The sequence below is a fragment of the Oryza glaberrima genome, chromosome 7 (assembly GCF_000147395.1).
Source record: "Oryza glaberrima chromosome 7, OglaRS2, whole genome shotgun sequence".
NCBI lineage: Eukaryota > Viridiplantae > Streptophyta > Magnoliopsida > Poales > Poaceae > Oryza > Oryza glaberrima.
In genome coordinates this window covers 1,888,843-1,909,119 of record NC_068332.1, presented here as the reverse complement: position 1 = coordinate 1,909,119, position 20,277 = coordinate 1,888,843, and the positions used below count along the sequence as shown (strand labels likewise).

The following is a 20,277-nucleotide window of genomic DNA, read 5'->3' as shown; positions in this document are numbered from 1 at the left end:
GGCCGGCGACGAGATCGAGGCGGTGGCGAACTTGGCTTGACGGCGTCGGCGGCGCTCCGGCGGGCTTCGGCTTCGGCCAAGTGGTGGACGGTGTGCGGCTCCTCCTCACCAACCTGATGGTGGCGACGGCGACCGGAGAAGGCGGCTGCAAAGGCGGCGCGGCGCGGCTGGAAACTCGGCGGCGACGGCGACGCTAGGGCAGACGCGGCTAGGGCGCTACGGGCGACGGCGAGCTCGGGCGAGGGTGGCAAACGAAAGAGGAGAGGGAGGGGACTCTATTTATAGTCACGGGAGAGAGAGATCGGGCTTGGAACTCAAGGAATCGCGCCGGGAAAACCTAGGGTTTGGTGGAGAGAAAAACTCGAAAACGAATCCAAATTCGCGTCGAATTCAAAGGGATAAAATAGGATTTTTGGGGGAAGAGATAGAGGAGGATAAGGGAAACAAATCCCCTCAACTAATTTTCGGAATACACGAGAGATAAGGCCGGATTTGGAGGAGGAATCGGCGTCGGCTTCACAGGCACAGGACGGCAGCTCGGACTCTGTCTGGAGCTGGAAGATGAACAGTACTTGGGGATGTGAAGTAGACTTCGGCTGGGCTTCCTTTTCCTCGGCCCGATTGAAGGAGGGATAGAAACTGGACTTCGGGAAAAAGAGGGAGAGGGCTGCAAGCTGAGAGGAGACTGGGCCGAGAGTGAGAGGACTTCTCCTAATTCGGCCCGAAAAGGAAAAGTTGATTTTAATAACTTTTCTAATTAAATTAATCACTGAAATGATCTTTGAATTGTTAAAAATACTTCCAATGCCCGAATAATTTCAAGAAAAATCCTGAAAATACTTGAACACTATAAGTATTTAACAAAATTATAAGCAGACCATTTAATGATTAATTTAATATGTGAATAATTTCTGAAATGCTCTTTGTATTATTAAAATTAAGAATTGAGCTCCGAAAAAATCCGAGAAAATTTCAGAAAGTATAATTAACCATGGAGAATTTAATAAAAATTAAATCCAGCCATGCTTTATATTTAGGAAATTTTATTTTCCACATTTAACTTCACTTGTAAATTAATGAACATTTAATATAAATTCTAATAATAATTTATTAAATAATTTATAAATCCTAAAACGAAATTCAGGATGTGACAGTTCTGCGTTGACTAACATGTCCAAGACCGATCCTATCGGAGTTTCAGCGTCTCGTCATGAAGGTAGGTTGTCAGGTGTTGGCACAATAGGCAGGAAAAGAATTGTTACAGATTAAGCCTCGTATGCCCAAGCCCATTTCTCTGTGCTGCAACATATGGCAGAAGTTACCCCATACTTTGAGGAGCATTTAGCGAAGGTCCGATAGGAGAACATGGGTCGATCGGATATGTGGATCAACAGAGAACATAACACTCGCTTCAACGAATGGTTCAAGAATCGTATTGCACGGTCGACCGATGGCCCAAATGAGACAGTACGGAGGTTGGCGGTGGGCCCATATTGGGATATTGACACATGGCAAGGATACGATATTAATGGATACACATTTTATACTGTCAAAATAAGATGACAAAAGCACAGTGCAAAACAGTGGAGTCCGTATAGATGCATATCAGGATCAAGTTGGATCGAACACATACTATGGCCGCACAGAGCAGATCTAGGAGCTGAACTACGTGAAGTTCAAAGTCCCTTTGTTTCGTTGCAGATGGGTGAATATCCGCAGTTGTACCGACTTCTCTATCAAATGGAAAATACCTAGTATTGGTTGTATACCAACTCTCAAGGGCAAATGCGACTTTTTTTATGAAATTAACGGTCAACTGGTGGTGAAGTGACGGTAATGGCATAAAAGGGAGGACAAACTTGAATAAGTGGTACAGAAGGGAGGAGCCAATTTCGAGTGGCATATAAAGGGACCAATCAATTTGGAGTGGTATATAAGGAATTTTCTCCAAGAAGAACATTATCTTGTGGCTGCAGCACGATAATTACAGTACTTAGCACAACAATGCAACCATTTGGACATGTTCCAAAATGAAAAAGAAGAGAAATTAAGAGACGGTCTCTGAGCAGGCGATCCAGAGATATCTCTTTTTAAGAAAACAAACCAAAAGAAAACAAAAGCCGTTCCTTGCAACTCAATTAAAGCTCGAAAGTGTGGCACTTCAAACTAAGTTAATTAATTGTGATTCAGAATAAAGAGCTCTAGAACTTGAAAAGAAAATGCGAATATTAGGGAAGGACCTGTTATCAGATAAATAGGAGTGAGAATTCGAACCTAGATCGATTTGTCCATCACCTTATGGAGCTAGCCGAAAGACCCCTGTGTATTTCTCTAGAACTTGAAAAGAAGAAAAAGGGAAAGGGCATATCGACATATTCATATGACATGGGGAGCATTCTCCTAGCTGTTATTCATATGACATGGGGAACATTCTCCTAGCTGTTCTAGCTTGTCTATTTAAGCCACTCATGTTGCCCATTATCGATGGCATAATAGAAACACGAGCCCCTTATTCTGCTACTGCCTATACTATTGTGGATTAAGCTAGAATTGTACCGCAGTTGCCATGCCTGCAGGCGGTTCACATGTCATACATTCGATTCGATCTCATCTGGAGAATAATCAGGTATAGCAATTTCTTGACCCTTAATATCATTGTTTCAACTCCGACAAGCATATTACGCATATGACCTTAATTCGGCACAAAATTAACTGGTTCGTTCTATTAATTACATGTTGCCTATTGTATATACTGTTTGTTTGCATATTGTACATACTAGTTTAGCCTGGAGTTGGTTCATATAAAAGGAAAAAAAATGTAATGCAAATTACATATGTAGTGAAAATCTAAAAACTATTGTTGGATTAAAAAAAATAAATGTCTGAGATTCACCCACGTCCCCATATGGCGTTATATAACTTTATAGCTTTCAAACAGGGTAAACACTGATCTGATTGCTCATGTTGTAGATGCTATATTTGATTCTTTGTGTATTTTTTATGCATATGTATTGTTGAATATAACTTGCCTCTGTAAGTTGAGCAAAACCTAGGTCTTCTAATTTGTTTTGCACTACTCATTTAGCACCAGTTTATTTGGGTGTTTGACAGTAACAAATTCCTCGTTTACCGTTAGCTAACACTTCCCAAACTGCTTAATAGTGTGTTCTTTAGGCAAAATATTTTATATAGAAGTATCTTTAAAAAAAATTAATAAACCTATTTTTTAAGGTCGTAGTAATTAATACTCAATTAATTATATGCTAATAATCCGTTTCGTTTTCTGAGCCACCAACATCTACATATGTTTTAGTTTTGATGACATCATCAACGACGCGTCCATCAACAAATTATTTGCAGTGCATTCACTGAAATACATTCACTACTTATATCATGGATGTCCCTCCCTAGCAGTGAACCCCCAGGGGCTATCACCCCCAAGCAGCCATGCAGCATGACAGGAACCTGATCTTCTTGTTCTCTGCGCACCAATACCCGGGGTGTTGAGTGCTGAAGATGTGCCGATGACGATCAGGTGCCGACGCTGGAATCGCTACCAAAAACGGTGGTGTCGAGGTGCCACTGACACGCGCCGAGGTGTATATATACACGTAACTAACTTGATTTTTGGAATATCTTATATGTACGTAAAGATTATCTGGGAATTGGAACATAATAAAGATATAATCTCATATTTAGAATTTTATAGGAACCGATCTTGAACTAATCTTGGGCATTGGCTGCTTGCCTACGTGGGACTATAGGGGAGGAGAAGAGGTGGGACCATTGTTTTCGGTTTGTTTCAATATCAATGTAATCTAATGGTCCAGACTATTGGATCCCAAATTTAAGTGAAAATTAAGAGATAGATATTTTATTTTTTTCTCAGAATTTCTTGGATTTCCTCTAATTTATTAGAGCGTCACGTGACAACTCGAGAGCGTTTCGAGAAAGTTTAATGGATTTTTAGGATGTAACTAGCAGGGTGACCCGCGCGATTACGTGGCTAGTACTAATACAAATTTCTATTATGATGTAAAATTATCTATAATTTTTCTACATATGGTTATGTTTAACATTTGTTGAATGGTTGACTCGCTGTGTTAAGGCCTAAAAAATAATCGGCCTTATCAACGTTAAGTTTTCAATTTTATCGTTTTCAAAAGTCTACCAACTAACTAACTACTGTCCTACCCGTGTGTTGTCCTCACCTGCCGCCCCTATTTGTTGTCCTTAGGGCCTTCAAAAATTGAACCTTATGAAAACTGCTAGTTTATTACCACCCTACTCCTTCGCCACCCTTTCTCTCTCTTGCCCGTTGCCTCTACTCCTTGTCATTATTTGGACATTAAAAATCGATCTTATTGTTGTCAAATTATGTTATTATAGTAGTTTTGCTAGCTCCGCGGCTCTACTCCTTTGCCGCTCCTCGGCTCACCCTTGACCGCTCCTCCTCTTCATCTATACCTAATAAAAAAATTCGTAAAGCTTCCGTGAGGTTTTTTTGTCCGTCGGCGGTTACCTGAACGCCACACGGTTTTTTTGCCGTCCGGTTTTTTCGTGGCCCGGTTTTTTTGGCCGGCCGGTTTTTTTGGCCATCCGGTTTTTTCACGGTTTTCTGGCCTGGTTTTTCTGTCCGTTTTTTTTGGCCAGGCCGGTTTTTTCACGGTTTTCTGGCCCGGTTTTTTTCTTGATTTTTTCTATCCGGTTTTTTTTCATGGTTTTCTACCCCGTTTTTTTTCGGTTATTTTTTTGGGCTGTCCGGTTTTTTACCGATGTTTTTTTTCCCATCCGATTGAGTTGAAGCACAAATTGAGTAGGATACAAATACAGATGGCCCAAAAATTACACAGACTGCAATGATAGAAATTACATACCGAATTACATACAGAATCCAACTATTGAAATTACATGCCCGAGTAGGATACAAACATCTTATCAACCTATATAAAAAACTGAAATCACAGATCACAAATAAGACTCATATGCACCCAAAATTTGGTGTGGATACTGAGCAATCTCTCTCGCTCGGCACTAATATATGCCCCCAAATTTGTTTTTTTTTTTCAAAGTGAGCAATTCCTGGTTCAACGTGATACTAAATCTACGTTTATGATGGATGAAGGTAATTCTTTAGCCCTTAATGATGCACATATTAGAATTGCATTTATTTTTTGGCATAACTTTTGGAATAATCACAATTGAATCTGGATATTCAATTATTCCTATGATCTCGTATACTGGAATTTGTAAACTATTCTTCTACTTCCTGCTCACTACCTTCACACCTTTTACCTGAATTATTGAGTAAATTCAGACAAAGTTAATTACATATAGCAAGCATTAGCAGCAATTATTTTTCACTCTTAACATACACACAAATGAAAAGGTTAGAACTAGATTAATTTTTTTTTAAGAATGATCCAAAGTTAGTTCTTCGCATCAACTCTGCCATGTCAAATGTAGTAGGAGCAAGAACAACTACTCCACTATATGCAATTCTAATATGAAATAAAGACAAACAGTGGCATGCAAAATACTCATACATATGCATCATGCATCCAGATCATGTTTATCTAAGATTGCTTCCATGATTGCGTGGTGCCACTCAAAATCACAGCTAACTAAGTGCAGTTCAGAGGTATTATTATCATTTAGAGGTTGAACATCCACACCCACATAATAGTATAGATCTTAGTGTCCACACAAGCTAGAAGTACTTACTTCAGTACGAGTAGTAGTATAATTTAGAGGTTGACTATCCATATGACCACATCCACTGAACAGTACAGACCACGAAACATCATGCAACACAAACCAGCAGGAAGGAGTTGAGGTTGAGAGACCATAAAACTTACATATTTCCAACTGGCGGCAACGCAAAGCACCTACCCTGCTTCTCCTCCACTCCCAAAGTTCATGTCCGCCATTGAAAATAAACTTCTACAAGAATCGACATAGGAAAATGATTAGCACAATAGGATACCATTCAATATTGGAATATGATATTAGTGTCAATATAATGAAGTGATCTAATCTCCTGCAGCTCAATAAAACGAACAAAAACAGCTGTAAAAACGTAAGACATCAATCAGCAATATAGTTGAGCGCCACAGAGTAGATCATCATGAAAACCTTAGAACGCCCCCAGAAATAAAGGGATAGAAAGGAAAGCAGAGGCCCTCGCGAAAAGATAAAAGAAAATGAAAAGCACAGCTGGCTTAGACCAATAGACAGAGTAAGACCACGAGAGGTCATTTTTTACGTAAGGAATAGGCTCTAGGAAAGCTGCCTGGAAAAGTAGGAATGAAAGCAGAATGCTTACCGGCTTCGAAAGATAGGACTGCGAGACTAGGACATGAAGGAGAGTTCCCGCTATTCCATAGGGACTTGACAGATTCTCATACACCAATATGGCCTTCTAGCCAGAACAGACACATCATGCAGACCTTCTGGTCAGAGAGATAAATTACTTGAGAATCAAGCAAGAAGCACCATACACTACAAATTGACTTCTAATTATTTAACATAATGTAAACTAATTATTTGTTTTTACCAGTACATAATCTCCTAATCAATATCTTGCTAGATAAATATACTTTGCAGGCTATTCTTTTAGATAGAACATCTAAAGGTCTCTTCTAAATTTGCTATTTTTGGTTGAGTTTTGATATCCTGAACTTTGTTAATGTTTCAAAAGTTAGTGTTTTGTCACTATAAACTTGATGGAATTCTGCTTTGTGATAGAACCTTGAAATCTATTATATATCATGTAGATCAGTCATTCTATTCTTAATGGCCTAAACTTATTGTGCACGCAGAGATCCTCGCGTTATTGTTTTATTATTTAAATACATCATGTTTTCTTAATTGTGAAGCTTTTTAATTCATCGAAAAGACATATAAGATTACCCATGTGTGTAGAGTGTAAATTACAATCCACAGTTACCACCTAAGTTTATATTCATCTCAATATTCCATAAGTCGTAGAGCTACAAAAGACATATAATACTTTGCTTCTCACCGTTGTTTTCGAGAAGATACATCACGCTTTTGTTGTTGATAATGTTTATCTACACAGCTTCATCTTCCAAAGTTGATACCACGCCATCTGGGTCATCATCCCCATTCTTGGATCCCAATGCAAAAAGAAGACAAAGAGATAGGGAGCAGTATGCACAAATGCCTGACGAAAAGAAGCAAGGGTTGCTTAAAAAACGTCGTGAAGCCTATAAACGAAAAAAGGAATCAAATGTCCTTCCAAATGTAAAGAACCCACATTGCATCAATTTTGAAGATAATCAACCAAGCTCATCACATGCCACACAATCCAGTCAAACATGCCCTGTTCAATTAAATGGTATATCATGGTTTTATACCTCCACTAAATCTAATAAAGTTAAACAATATATGCTTGCAGTTTTTTTACTAACAAATGATTTGACACCTCCAACAGACGAGTTTCACCATCAAATGCAGTCACAATGTACTCATGATACTCCTAAACCAGAGAGTAGAACATTGATAATTGAAAAAAAACGGTCAACTGACAGGGCGTATTATGCAAATTTGACACCCGAGCAAAGGCAAGCTAAGATAGCAAAGGTTAATGCTAACAAAGCATTGCGACGCAACACTCCAAGCCAATATTCCATTGCAATGGAGAACCCTGGATATGTTGCATCAAGCATGTCACCAAGGAAGCATGTAACACACGGAGAAAGACATGCATTGTTAGCCCATCGCAATGAAAGCTTCAGAATTAAAAATCGCACAAGATCAGCCTCATTAGAAGACCCTTCTGTAAGTGCAGAACCACCCAATGGTATTGACTCCACTAATCAGCCAAGTGTAACAAATAATGGTGAGAATCCAATCTTAAAAATTTGGTTCATGTTATATATTAGATAACAATGTTTTTTAAACAAACATTCTATATTTAATATCACAAGGTACCAACGATGTACAGCCTCCATCACAATCATTCATCAATGATGATGGTAACATTCTCAGCTATATTTGTGGTTTATTTTCAATATAGTTAGAGTAGTTTATGTAGTCACCAATTTCAATACAGGTGATGGTGAAGTCATTTTTGAGGATGATACTGATGATGATAGTGACATGTTTGATGATGAAGGTAATATTGTCATTGTTTATTGTTATCATGTTAAACATAAACTAAATAGTTGGCACTAAAACATTTCAGATTGGGAGATAAATGAGGATGTGGAAATCAAAGAAGATGATGATATACCTGAAGCCTCTAGCATCCCTGATATGTATGATGTTGTGTATAGCAACATACCACAGAGCACTCATATGTTGAAACCAGTTGAAAATTGTGGATTTTGTGGTGCAAAGAAGTTTGAGCATGAGCCAAAGGGCTTCTGCTGCCGAAGTGGACAAATTAGACTAACAAATCAAGACACGCCTCCTGAACTCATGAAGCTTTGGACAAGTGATGATTCAGTTGCCCAACATTTTCGCGACAACATAAGGTTCTTCAATGGGCATTTCTCATTCACTTCTCTTTATTGCCACCTTGACAGAGAGACAACTAACATGAGCAGAAGTGGTATTTATACGTTTCGAGCTCATGGTCAGATATATCACAATATACATTCATTTGGCAGTGATGGTTCAGACCCAAAACATCTGCAACTATACTTCTATGATGATGATCCCAGCCTAGAGCATCGGTACCGTCGTTGTCGTCCAGAGTTATATGAACAAGATAAAAGCGTAATTGACATTCTGACCAACATTCTACGCGGTAATCCGTACTCTGAACAGTTTAGGAGTTTGGAACAAGCTGAGAATCTCGAGGACTACCGAGTGATGCTGAACCTTGATCAAAAGTTGGATCAAAGAACGTACAACGAGCCAATAACTTCAGAAGTGGCCGCGGTGTGGGTTGAAGGAAACGAGCTAGAAAGACCTTTGATAAGAGCGTAATCTTACATGGGAACAACAATGAAGTACAAGGAATCCGAACATATCATGCATGCTATGATCCGTTGTCCTATTCACTATTTTTTCCCAGAGCTGAGTTAGGTTGGCATGCCGAAATACCAAAAAATGGTGTTAATATTGAAGACGTGATTAAAGCCCATGGGAATCGTAATAATAATGATGACCCAGGTTAGTATTCCGTATACACGTGTTGTAACCATCATGTTTTCTTAATATACTTATTTAAACATGGCACTAACTTTTAATGTGGCATGTGATATGCAGATTCAGGTAATAGACTATGTGTTTCTGTGAGAGATTACTACTGCTACAAGTTCCAAATGCGACCTGGCATATTCAACCCTATATTACATGGTGGACGTCTTTTCTAACAGTTTGCGGTTGATACATACATCAAGATTGAGAGCTCACGATTAGACTACATATTTAATCATCAAAAAGAAATAAGGGCAGATTTATATCAAGGTTTGCTTGATAGCATTCATGCTGGAGAGAATAGAGGGAATGCAGTTGGCAAACGGACAGTTCTTGCTAAATCATTTATCGGAGGACCTCGAGATAAATTACGTCGATACCTAGATGCAATGGCTTTAGTTCGAAAATATGGAAAACCAGATGTCTTCCTCACAATGACTTGTAACTCAAACTGGGAAGAGATCACCCGTGAACTTGAATTTGGCCAAAGACCTCAGGATCGCCCAGATCTCATCGTGCGCGTTTTTAAGGCGAAGCTAGAGGAAATGAAAACACAGTTGTTTGAAAAGGGCATTCTTGGTATTGTGAAAGCATATACCTATGTTGTTGAGTTCCAAAAAAGAGGCCTACCACACGCCCACTTCTTATTGATCATGAATGGAAAATATAAATACACATGTCCAGAGCAATACGACCGGATCATCTCTGCTGAGCTCCCAGATCAACGAAAGTACAAAGAATTGTACACGATGGTTGTGAAACATATGATGCATGGTCCTTGCGGCAATTTGAACCGTAATTGCCAATGCACAAAGAACCGACCTTCATGCAAGAATGGTTATCCTAGGCCTTTCAATGCAATTACTACTACAGGCAAAGACTCATACCCCTTGTATAGAAGACGCGACGATGGACGTACTGCAATAGTACAAAAATGTGAACTAGATAATAGGTGGGTTGTTCCTTACAACCCTTACCTCTTACGGATGTTCAACTGCCACATAAATGTTGAGGTATGCTCAAGCATAAAGGCTGTGAAGTATTTGTTCAAATACATTTACAAAGGTCATGATCGTGCATCTGTATCTGTGGATGGAGTAAATAATGAAGGTGACATTGATGAGATCAGGCAGTATAGGGATGCAAGGTGGGTGACACCTCATGAAGCTTTGTGGAGAATATATGGTTTCGAACTAAGTAAGATACATCCGCCTGTGATGCAACTACAGCTTCATCTGCCTAACATGCACATGGTTGCATATCAAGGCAAAAAAGACATTCTGGAAGTGCTTGAACAAGATGGTGTTGAGAAGTCAATGTTGACTGCATACTTTGAAGCAAATAGGTTACATAAGGAAGCACGAGACATATTGTACCGTGATTTTCCAGAGCATTATACTTGGCAGTCAGGAAAGAATGGAAAGTTTTGGCAAAAGAGGAAAAGAACTGCTATCTTTCAAGTTGGTAGAATCGTTACGGCTCATCCAGCTGAAGGCGAACGATACTATCTTCGGGTTCTCTTAAACCACGTAAAAGGCGCAACAAGCTTTGAAGACCTACGGACAGTTGATGGTGAAATATTGCCATCCTTTCGTGAAGCCGCGGAAAGAAGGGGTTTAATTGAAGCAGACAATACACTAGACGAATGTCTAACAGAAGCCGAGTCGTTCCAAATGCCATCCTCACTACGAAGACTCTTTGCAACAATTCTTGTGTTTTGTGAGCCTAGCGATGTTCGGGCACTCTGGAACAATCACCACGAAGCTATGTCAGAAGACTATCGTCGCAACTATCAATGCGCGCACACAGTACAACAGATGGTTTTGATAAATATCAGAGATATGTTGCAGTCAATGGGCAAAGACATAAGGTCATTTCCTTTGCCCAAGATCGATGAGATACATGACTCAACAGACGGCGTGCCTAGAGAGATCATCGAGGAATCCTCGATCAAGGTAGATCCTCAAGATGTAGCATTATCGAACTCCCTCAATGTTGAACAAAGGGCTGCCTATGACGAGATTCTAGCCGCAATTGAGCATAACAAAGGTGGCATATTCTTCGTGGATGGACCAGGAGGCACTGGAAAGACCTTCCTATACAAGGCATTGCTTGCGACAGTCCGCAAACAGGGAAAGATTGCCGTGGCAACGGCTACGTCTGGTGTTGCCGCTTCCATAATGCCTGGAGGAAGGACCGCACACTCCCGATTTAAGATACCACTAAGGATAGATGATCAGGCTATATGTAGTTTCACTAAACAAAGTGGAACGGCCAAGCTACTTCAGACAGCATCGTTGATAATTTGGGACGAAGCTTCTATGACAAAAAGGCAAGCAGTTGAGGCCTTAGACAGGAGTATGTGAGACATAATGGACAAACCAAATCTTCCATTTGGTGGGAAAACGGTTGTGTTTGGAGGTGATTTTAGGCAGGTTCTTCCCGTTATTCGAAAAGGGTCAAGGAGTCAAATATTAGATGCATCGTTGCGCAGGTCTGATCTCTGGAATTGCATGCGTCACTTGCAGCTGGTGCGCAATATGAGAGCGCAAAGCGATCCATGGTTCGCAGAATACTTATTACGAATAGGCAATGGCACTGAGGAGATCAACGATAATGGTGACATATGTCTTCCTAATGATATTTGTGTGCCATATACAGGGGCTGACAGTGACCTAGATAATCTGATAGAGAGTGTTTATCCAATGCTCAATGATAGTTTACATAATCCAAATTACATAACATCAAGAGCTATTTTATCCACAAGGAATGACTGCGTGGACAGCATTAATCTAAAAATGATTGATCACTTTCAAGGGGAGGAGATGGTGTATCATAGTTTTGATTGTGCGGAAGACGATCCACATAATTACTACCCCCCGGAATTCCTGAACTCTCTTACCCCAAATGGGTTGCCTCCTCACATGCTAAAGCTCAAACTTAATTGTCCCATCATATTGCTCCGGAATATTGTCCCAGCTAATGGACTTTGCAACGGGACAAGATTGGTGGTGCGAGGATTTCAGAAAAATACCATTGATGCAGAGATTGTGCTAGGACAGCATGCTGGTACACGGGTTTTCTTGCCTCGAATCCCACTATGCCCCTCTGATGATGAAATGTTCCCATTCCAATTCAAAAGGAAACAATTTCCTATAAGGCTTAGCTTTGCCATGACGATAAATAAGGCACAAGGGCAAACAATACCAAACGTCGGCATATACTTACCCGAACCAGTATTCTCTCATGGTCAACTATACGTCGCACTTTCTAGAGCCACCGCAAGAAAAAACATAAAAATCCTTGTTGTGGAACAAGACAATGATTCAAAGAAAAGGAAGAGGCTTTCAAAGCACAATACCGTATCGAAGAAAAGAAAGAATGATTCTGACCAAAATATAGATGGAACATATACAAAAAATATTGTGTATACAGAAGTGCTCACAACATAACTGTTGTTTTTTTTTATGTTAGAAATTTAAATCAAAATCTTGTGTACAAAAACACTGGAGAAAATTATGATATGTTTTTTTAGTAGTCTCTGGTTATGATGCCTTGGTATGTAATATTTTGGTTAAACTTCAAATATGAATTGCTGAATTATCTCTCATTTTAAATTCCAATTGCTATGGCTATGATGGGTGATAGTTGTTTTTTCTATTGGTTTAAATTCAATTAAAGATCATTGCAGAATAATTTGTTACAACGATTTTAGTCTTCCAAAGCACACTTAATAAGTTATGAGTGATCAGGATCATTGTAGAATAATCTGTTACAATAAATTAAAACAAAAATATAACAAGAAAATAATTTGCTAAGCATATCCAGAATAGAACAAAAATAAACATAAATATATTAAGCAACTATATAAACACTAACAAATTATAAATTTTCAATAAAATTAAAATTGAACGTACCTATCAACCAACATCAATAAGTTAAGGTAGGTGAGGCAAGTACTTTTGAATATATGAGTAGTTAACTCTGAAATTAGCTTGAGATAACAGCTTGATTGAGCAAAATTTAGCTGAACACCTACATGGCAGTAACACACAACATTATTAATAGAACAACACCTCAACACTGCCCAAACATCATCAGATCAGAAATAGATAATGCATAGATCTCAACACCTACAGTTTGTTCTCAGTGCATCATCATATCAGTAAACGCCTAATGCTCTCAGTAATTACTTTATAGAACAGAAAAATAAAATAACACCTAAACATAAAGAAACCCTAATTTTGATGGCAAATGGATAACAACAAATTAAGAAAGTGAAAGCAAAAATATAATGAAAATTGAGTTAGTAACAGATTCAGACTTGCAGTTTTAAAAGAAGTGGACAAGAAGGGAAGAAAGAGCCTGACATAGTTACTGGCTAAGACTTGGAATCCACATCCAATTCAGATCTACAATGCAAACTCCGACTGCGATATCCATATCAGTGTCCGAATCCAAATCGTTAACAGGAACCCCACACAGAATAGAACAATAAAAGAACACCTACTCATAAAGGAACCCTAATCTTGATGGCAAATGGATAACAACAAATTAAGAAAGTGAAAGCAAAAATGGAATCACAATTGAGTTAGTAACAGATTCGGACTTGCGGTTTTAAAAGAAGTGGACAAGAAGGGAAGAAAGAGCCCGACATTGTTACTGGCTAAGACTTGGGATTCACGTCCAATTCAGACGTACAATGCAAACTCCGACTGTGATATCCATATCAGTGTCCGAATCGTTAACAGGGAACCCCACACATAAAAGAAACCAAGACCCCACAAGCCAACCAAAGAAATCTCGCCCACCTCAGATTCCACACGCCCCCAAAACCAGAAAGCGAATTCGCCAAAATCAGATTCCACACGCCAGCAAACCAAGCAAACAAGAAAACATAAATCTACGTCTCCTTCCTAGGATCAGAAAGACAATTCACAACTCATGGTAAGATTTCACCGCTTTTGAAAATCACTTTATCCCACTGAATTAGATTTACTTATATCCTTGATTCTATATTAATTTTTTGAGTTTATGCAGATGAGTTCTAGCGAGGTTCAATCAAGTGGTTTAGAAATCCGACCATTAAAGAAAGCAAAAGGTTCAAAATCGATTGATTTTAAATCAGATGAAGATATGGAGTGTTCCATCCAAAAAATAATACAAGAAGATCAGCAAGACAATTCACAATTATTACAGCAATCACAGGTGAGATATATCTTGATTTGGTCTATTATACAAAGATGATGGCTTCTTCCAAGGTTGAATCAAAATATAATTATCCCAGAAGCTTAATTATATTATATATATCCTTAGTTGTGTATTTATTTCTTGATTTTTTGTCTATTATATGCAGACAACAAATTCCATCAAGGTTGATGTTGAATCAAGCGATTTACATTCTAATGTCCAGAAGTCCAACGAAACCAAACCTTTATTACTTGATAACCAGCCAGAGGAAAATAAACAGACTACAGTTAGCCAAACATACGATTATATCCCACAAGGTACAATATAAATTGCATTGTCTAATTCTCCCATCTTTTGCTTTTGTTTTGTTAACCAAAGTTAGCCAAACATATTTTCTTTCTGTTATGTTGCAGATTACGAGATGACCGACAACGATATATGTGCTCAAATAACAATAGAGACATCATCATCAACTGATGTGTTGGTCAAAATAAATGACATAGCTCTGAAGCAAAATCAACTGTTACCCCTATTAAATGAGAACGAATACCTAGATGACAATGTAAGTACACCTACTTATACGAATTTCTATTTTAATCATATTCATTTAAATGTAACAAAATATTATCGCTTGAATCTCCAGGTCGTCGGTGCCTACATATACTGTATAAGGGATCAAGCACAGCTACAGGGCAAAAATGATGGAAAATCATATTTTGAAACCCCGTTAATCTCAGGACTGGCTCAAACGAGATGGTGAACTTGGAATACCTGAGAACAACAATGTACATGGCAATTTTATTACAAACAAAGCAAGAGACTATCTAACACATGAATTGGTAAGTCCAATCTCTAAATCTTACAAGTTCTACATTTAATATGTTTTAATTCTATTATTATATATATATACATATATGAACCTAACCCAATGTCTTGTTTAGATTTACATTCCAGTAAAAATAGAAAACAACCATTGGTATTTAGCTGTCATCAACGCAAAAAAACGTGAAATACAGGTACTTGATTCAAAGTGTTGGAAGCATCAACGTACTGACCTCACTACTACGGTTAGTAATTGACATAAATATTCCATTTAAATTAACCTTTCACTTATGATGTCTACCACTAATACTAATAATCCAATAGCTGCAAGGTCTAGAGTATCACTTCAGCAATCTTGAACGGCAGCAAAACGTCGGTACACATAACTGGAAAGACCTCCGTGTTACAACATGGCCAATAACAGAACAACTACGCGAGCCTATGCAAACAGACGGGTATATTACAATTCATACGCTTTTTACATTACACTAAATGTTATTTATTAATTACTGTACTCAAATTTCTATAATCATGCAGCGCATCATGTGGTCTATTTATGCTCAAATACATGGAGTCCTGGACAGGAGATGCACTATCTCATACTATTACGCAGGTGCATATATTTCCTAAGGAACAAAAGTTGTTAATCGAATGCTATTTTTTTACTAATAATCAATGTCCCTTGCTACTGCGCAGGAACATATGTCTCTTTTCAGATCCAAGCTAGCTAGCATACTAATACATTGGAAAACAAACATAGCGCAAACAACTCCAAGATCTGAACAAAGTAATGAAGTTGGAGATGATTCTGATTGTGTTGAAATATTCAGCAGTCCAGATAATGAAAAGAAATTCAAATCTAAGAAACGCATTGACGACTCCCAACAATCAGAACCATCGTCCAATCAAGCTAAATACCAATCACTGATGTCTGTCCTTTCTAGGATGGGGAAAAATGAGTTCATAAGTGGCCTTTGCAACTACATTAAATCAATTGATTGCGCAGAAACCTCACAGTAACTCTCTCTCTCTCCCTCTCTCTCTCTATGTGTGCATACACACACACACACACACACACAATTCATAACATTCATTTTTCCCTCGGTTTTTAATTTTACAGGAAAGTTTGGCTTCAAACATCCAAACCATACTCTATTAGACTGACTCTTCAAAAACTCCAAGGAATACTAGAGGGTGAGCCAATGGACCATGATTGTTTCAACATAATCGTACGAAAACTCGCATCTGATGATATCCAATTTATGAAAAAAAACAAAGGAGCAATATCAAAACACTATCTCGATATGCGATTTTGGGTAAGCTTTTACAATTACATATATTCAACCCTTTTGCTCATGTATTTTAATACATCGCTTTTGTATTCCGTATAGAACATTATTGATTTTGGACGACACCCGGACTACCGTAAAAAGCTCAATGTTGAACAATTGGTGGATTCAGTTTGTAACGGGCATGGTATTGGCTACAATATTTCAAAATGCAAATCGGTAGGTTACCTTAGCTTTGAATTGATAGTTAACAAATAAATTTATGATGTCCTAACAGTTAGCCCTTTTGCAGATCCTTATACCAACAGATTATTGTGGTACCTTCGTTCTTATTATATTGGATCAGGAAACCAGAACTCTATATATATTAGATCCAACCCCGCTTAATCCTATTTATGAAAATAACCCAAACGCAAGATATACAAAAAAAACTTTTATGTATCGGTGAATACTTGGCAAAGGCCATGGTTAAAGCATGCCCTAGATCGAGATGGAATGAAGATATCAATCTATGGCGACAAATAATCCTCCCAAACGTTCCGATTCGGAACAGGTAAAATATTTATTACTTATTAATCAGGATTTAAGTTCGTCTTCTTATTCATATTTCTACATAGAGTACTCTGTTTATTTTTATTCTGAATTCCAAAAACATTTAGTTGGACTCCATTTTATCTTTTTTATTTACAATATAATCCTACCAGGGAACTATCTGGCTATTATGTTTCACTCTTCATGCAAACATGGAAATATAATGAACTATTATTGCCAGATTTTCAGGTCAGTATCAAGACTATTAACATTAATTTTATTTTAAATAAAGTATATTAACATATATGAATCTAACCTTAATAATTATATACAGGATGGCAATGAACTACGGAAGTATTTTTTGGCACAGTTATTGGCGTTCCAAGACAACGAATGTGAAGGCAATATGCCTGATGGTGTACGAGACTTGCTAAAATGTATCACAAATAATAGAAATTAGAAATAGTTGTTATATTTTAAGTATACTTCATAAAAACATACTGTAATCAGTGTCTCTGATGGGATACCTATCTATGTACAATTAATGTTATACAGCTATGTATTAATTTCTCTCTATATGCTGGAATGCTAATGTTTCCTATTTCAAAAAACAATATCACCCCAAAACATATGCATTGAACAAATATGGAGTTACAGGTTTTTAATTAATATATAGTCGCACCTCTCCACCGACACATGTGCTCTTAGTTCATCCACTCAAACCAATGAAATCAAATTAACTAACTGTTCTGTTTTTTTTTTAAAAAAAAACTACTCTTATGCAGTATAAAAAGTACTAGAATACAAAAGCAATCTTAAAAAACATATATACTGGAAGGTGATACATAACTTGTGCGTGTGTGTGCGTGTATGTTGTGCGGGGAATAAAAAATGAATAACAGGAGTAAAAAGACTTAGAATGAGATTTACTGATTTAATTTGCAATATCAACAATTCAAATTAAGCATTGCAAACTTCCGCGTACCTGTCAGACATCATACGCTGCAATCAACCATCAAACACCCTATAAACAGCTTCTCTCTGCATAGCAGCATAGTGCATATGCACTTAGGCTGTCCAGCAAAAATAAGACAATTACTCAGTTACATACTACTGAGAAGTAATAGGAACAAGCAAATACTGAAAAGTAGCAAAGGAGCGAGTCTTGAGGCCACAAGGAGCCTTCATTGTGTTACCATGCATCGGGTCGGTAAACCATGTTACTATCTGGACAGCAACATGAACAGCACGTATGAGGTGAGGGAGTTTCACTCTCATGTTTTCAGGTAATACTTGCTCATAGGGAAGAAGAAGGCACCCATGTGATGTCCAGAATTCTGTTGTCATAATAGGGTGATCCATAGTGAGTCCATCAGCTGCCATGAACCCCAAAGCATCATCAACTCTGTGAGCCAACTCCATGTACCTGTTCAACATTGTACAAGAAATGCAGTGGTCAGCATATGCCTGTGGCTTAAATGAATTAAATGAATCAATTCATCTGCGAAATATTCAATGAAGAGTTGGAGACAGTTTAAGATCAAGATAACCACCTGTCACCCTGTTCACTATGCTATGTTCCAAATTAATCAGCATGGAAATACACTGGTGTTCTGCAATTCCCCCATTTCAAAAACAGAATTGCTCCAATGCAAGATGATCCCAAGATTTCACATGACCAACATGATATATTATCTTAAAAAAGAAAATTACCATAGGCGGCAGTGGCTGGAACTGACAGCGAATCAAGGACATCAGTCACTGGCAGGAACGGCGCAGGCGAGCTCTCGAACTCGGCGGGCCGCAGCCAGGCCTCGAGAGCCGACTGGACGACCAGAAGAAGCACCAACGGGACTTCGAGCCGGACATTCGTCCATCCTGAGAAATCCAACAAAACAAAGACCAATCAGACCAAATAGTGATCATGGAGGACATCACGAGACAAGAAAAACCCACCGGATCCGGCATCGACGACTCGCTCAGCCTCCCCGTCTTCGACCACTCCCTCCGCCTAAAGGCCAAAGCCGCCCCAATCCGCTCGGCACCGAACTGCACCGTTCTGGCAGCTCAATCCACCGTTGGGGAGCTCGATCTGCCATCGGCGTCGATTGATTCGCCACCCAACGCCGACGACGGCTGGGACCGAGCTCGGGGGAGGTGGATCTGTCGTCGGCAAGCTCAGAGAAGGCCGATCCATCGCCAGCGAGCTCGGGGGAGTTGGATCCGTCGCCGGTGGGCTCGGTGGAGGGACGAGGAGGGGGAGCGGCGCCGTCGGTGCGTAGTCGAGGAGGGAGAGCAGCGGATGAGAGGATAGAAAACCAAGAGGAAAGAGCAGAAAAAGGAAGACGACGGATTCATCGACAGCAGCTGAGCAGTTGGAGGAGAAATGGGGAAAGTGATGGGGAGTGGTTTTTTTACATGTCCCTGCCAGTGTCTGAGTGAGATGGGAGGATAAGAACAAAGTATCGTGTATACAGATAAATTGAGAATGGAAGAACCGAGAGGTCCGAGAATGCTCTGCTGCTGCTTTCTTATCCCCTCCCTGTCACTCTGCTTCCATTGTTTTTATTTCTGTTTTTTTCTCTACGTCTAATCTGCTTCTTTTTTTTTCGATAATGTGACAATGTGATTTATAAATGGATAACAATACTCCCATTGAAAAAATAATAAAACTGATTTTCATAATTTGGATATGCCATTAGCTTTCATAATTATGATATATAGTATAATTTTTACGTCAACACAAATTTAATTTAGTTTTTACCTGTTGCAACACGCGGCAACTACGTGGATCCACGGAAATTGTGTGTGGTGCATAATGCAGACAATATACGAAGAACAACCGATAATTCAAAAAAAAATAATTTTAAGTAAGTAATTATTTTCTTTCCGTCATCCGCAAAACACGATATATTAGGATCCGAGCACCATCTTAATTTCGTAAATGATATCATGCGCTTGCCACGTGAGAGTTAATAGAGCGCGTTATGACAATATGACTATATCAAAATGCGACAGTGTTTTATATCCGTTCTTGAAATATTTATAACATTTAAACCTTCTTTTTACCCGTAGCGAAGCACGGGCATTTTACTAGTCACTTGAAAAATGCCTCGTCAAGTAAGTCCATAACCATTCTAGTGTTTGCTATGGACTCTTCTCGGTATATAGTATTTACTTGTAAGATTTTTTATTGTCTTTTTGTTTCGAATTTTCATGATATTTGTAGGTTATTTGAAAGTCTATTGAAAATACAATATTTTCAACGCGGAAA

General features: G+C 38.6%; 1 long non-coding RNA gene across 11 annotated transcripts; it reads right to left on the bottom strand.

Annotated features, from left to right (window-relative positions):
* Window positions 1–4,834: 4,834 nt before the first annotated feature.
* Window positions 4,835–19,498, bottom strand: LOC127779479 (uncharacterized). 11 transcript variants are annotated; one of them, XR_008018665.1, is made up of 9 exons: window positions 18,960–19,498; window positions 18,717–18,881; window positions 18,200–18,429; window positions 17,989–18,076; window positions 13,089–13,206; window positions 7,025–8,544; window positions 6,326–6,452; window positions 5,859–5,943; window positions 4,835–5,779 (listed from the first exon to the last, which is right to left on the bottom strand). It is a non-coding gene; the product is annotated as an uncharacterized LOC127779479 (long non-coding RNA). The 11 variants fall into 11 exon arrangements; XR_008018666.1 differs by having other exon boundaries at window positions 4,835–5,295; XR_008018661.1 differs by having other exon boundaries at window positions 4,835–5,943; window positions 7,025–7,186; window positions 7,280–8,544.
* Window positions 19,499–20,277: the final 779 nt, after the last annotated feature.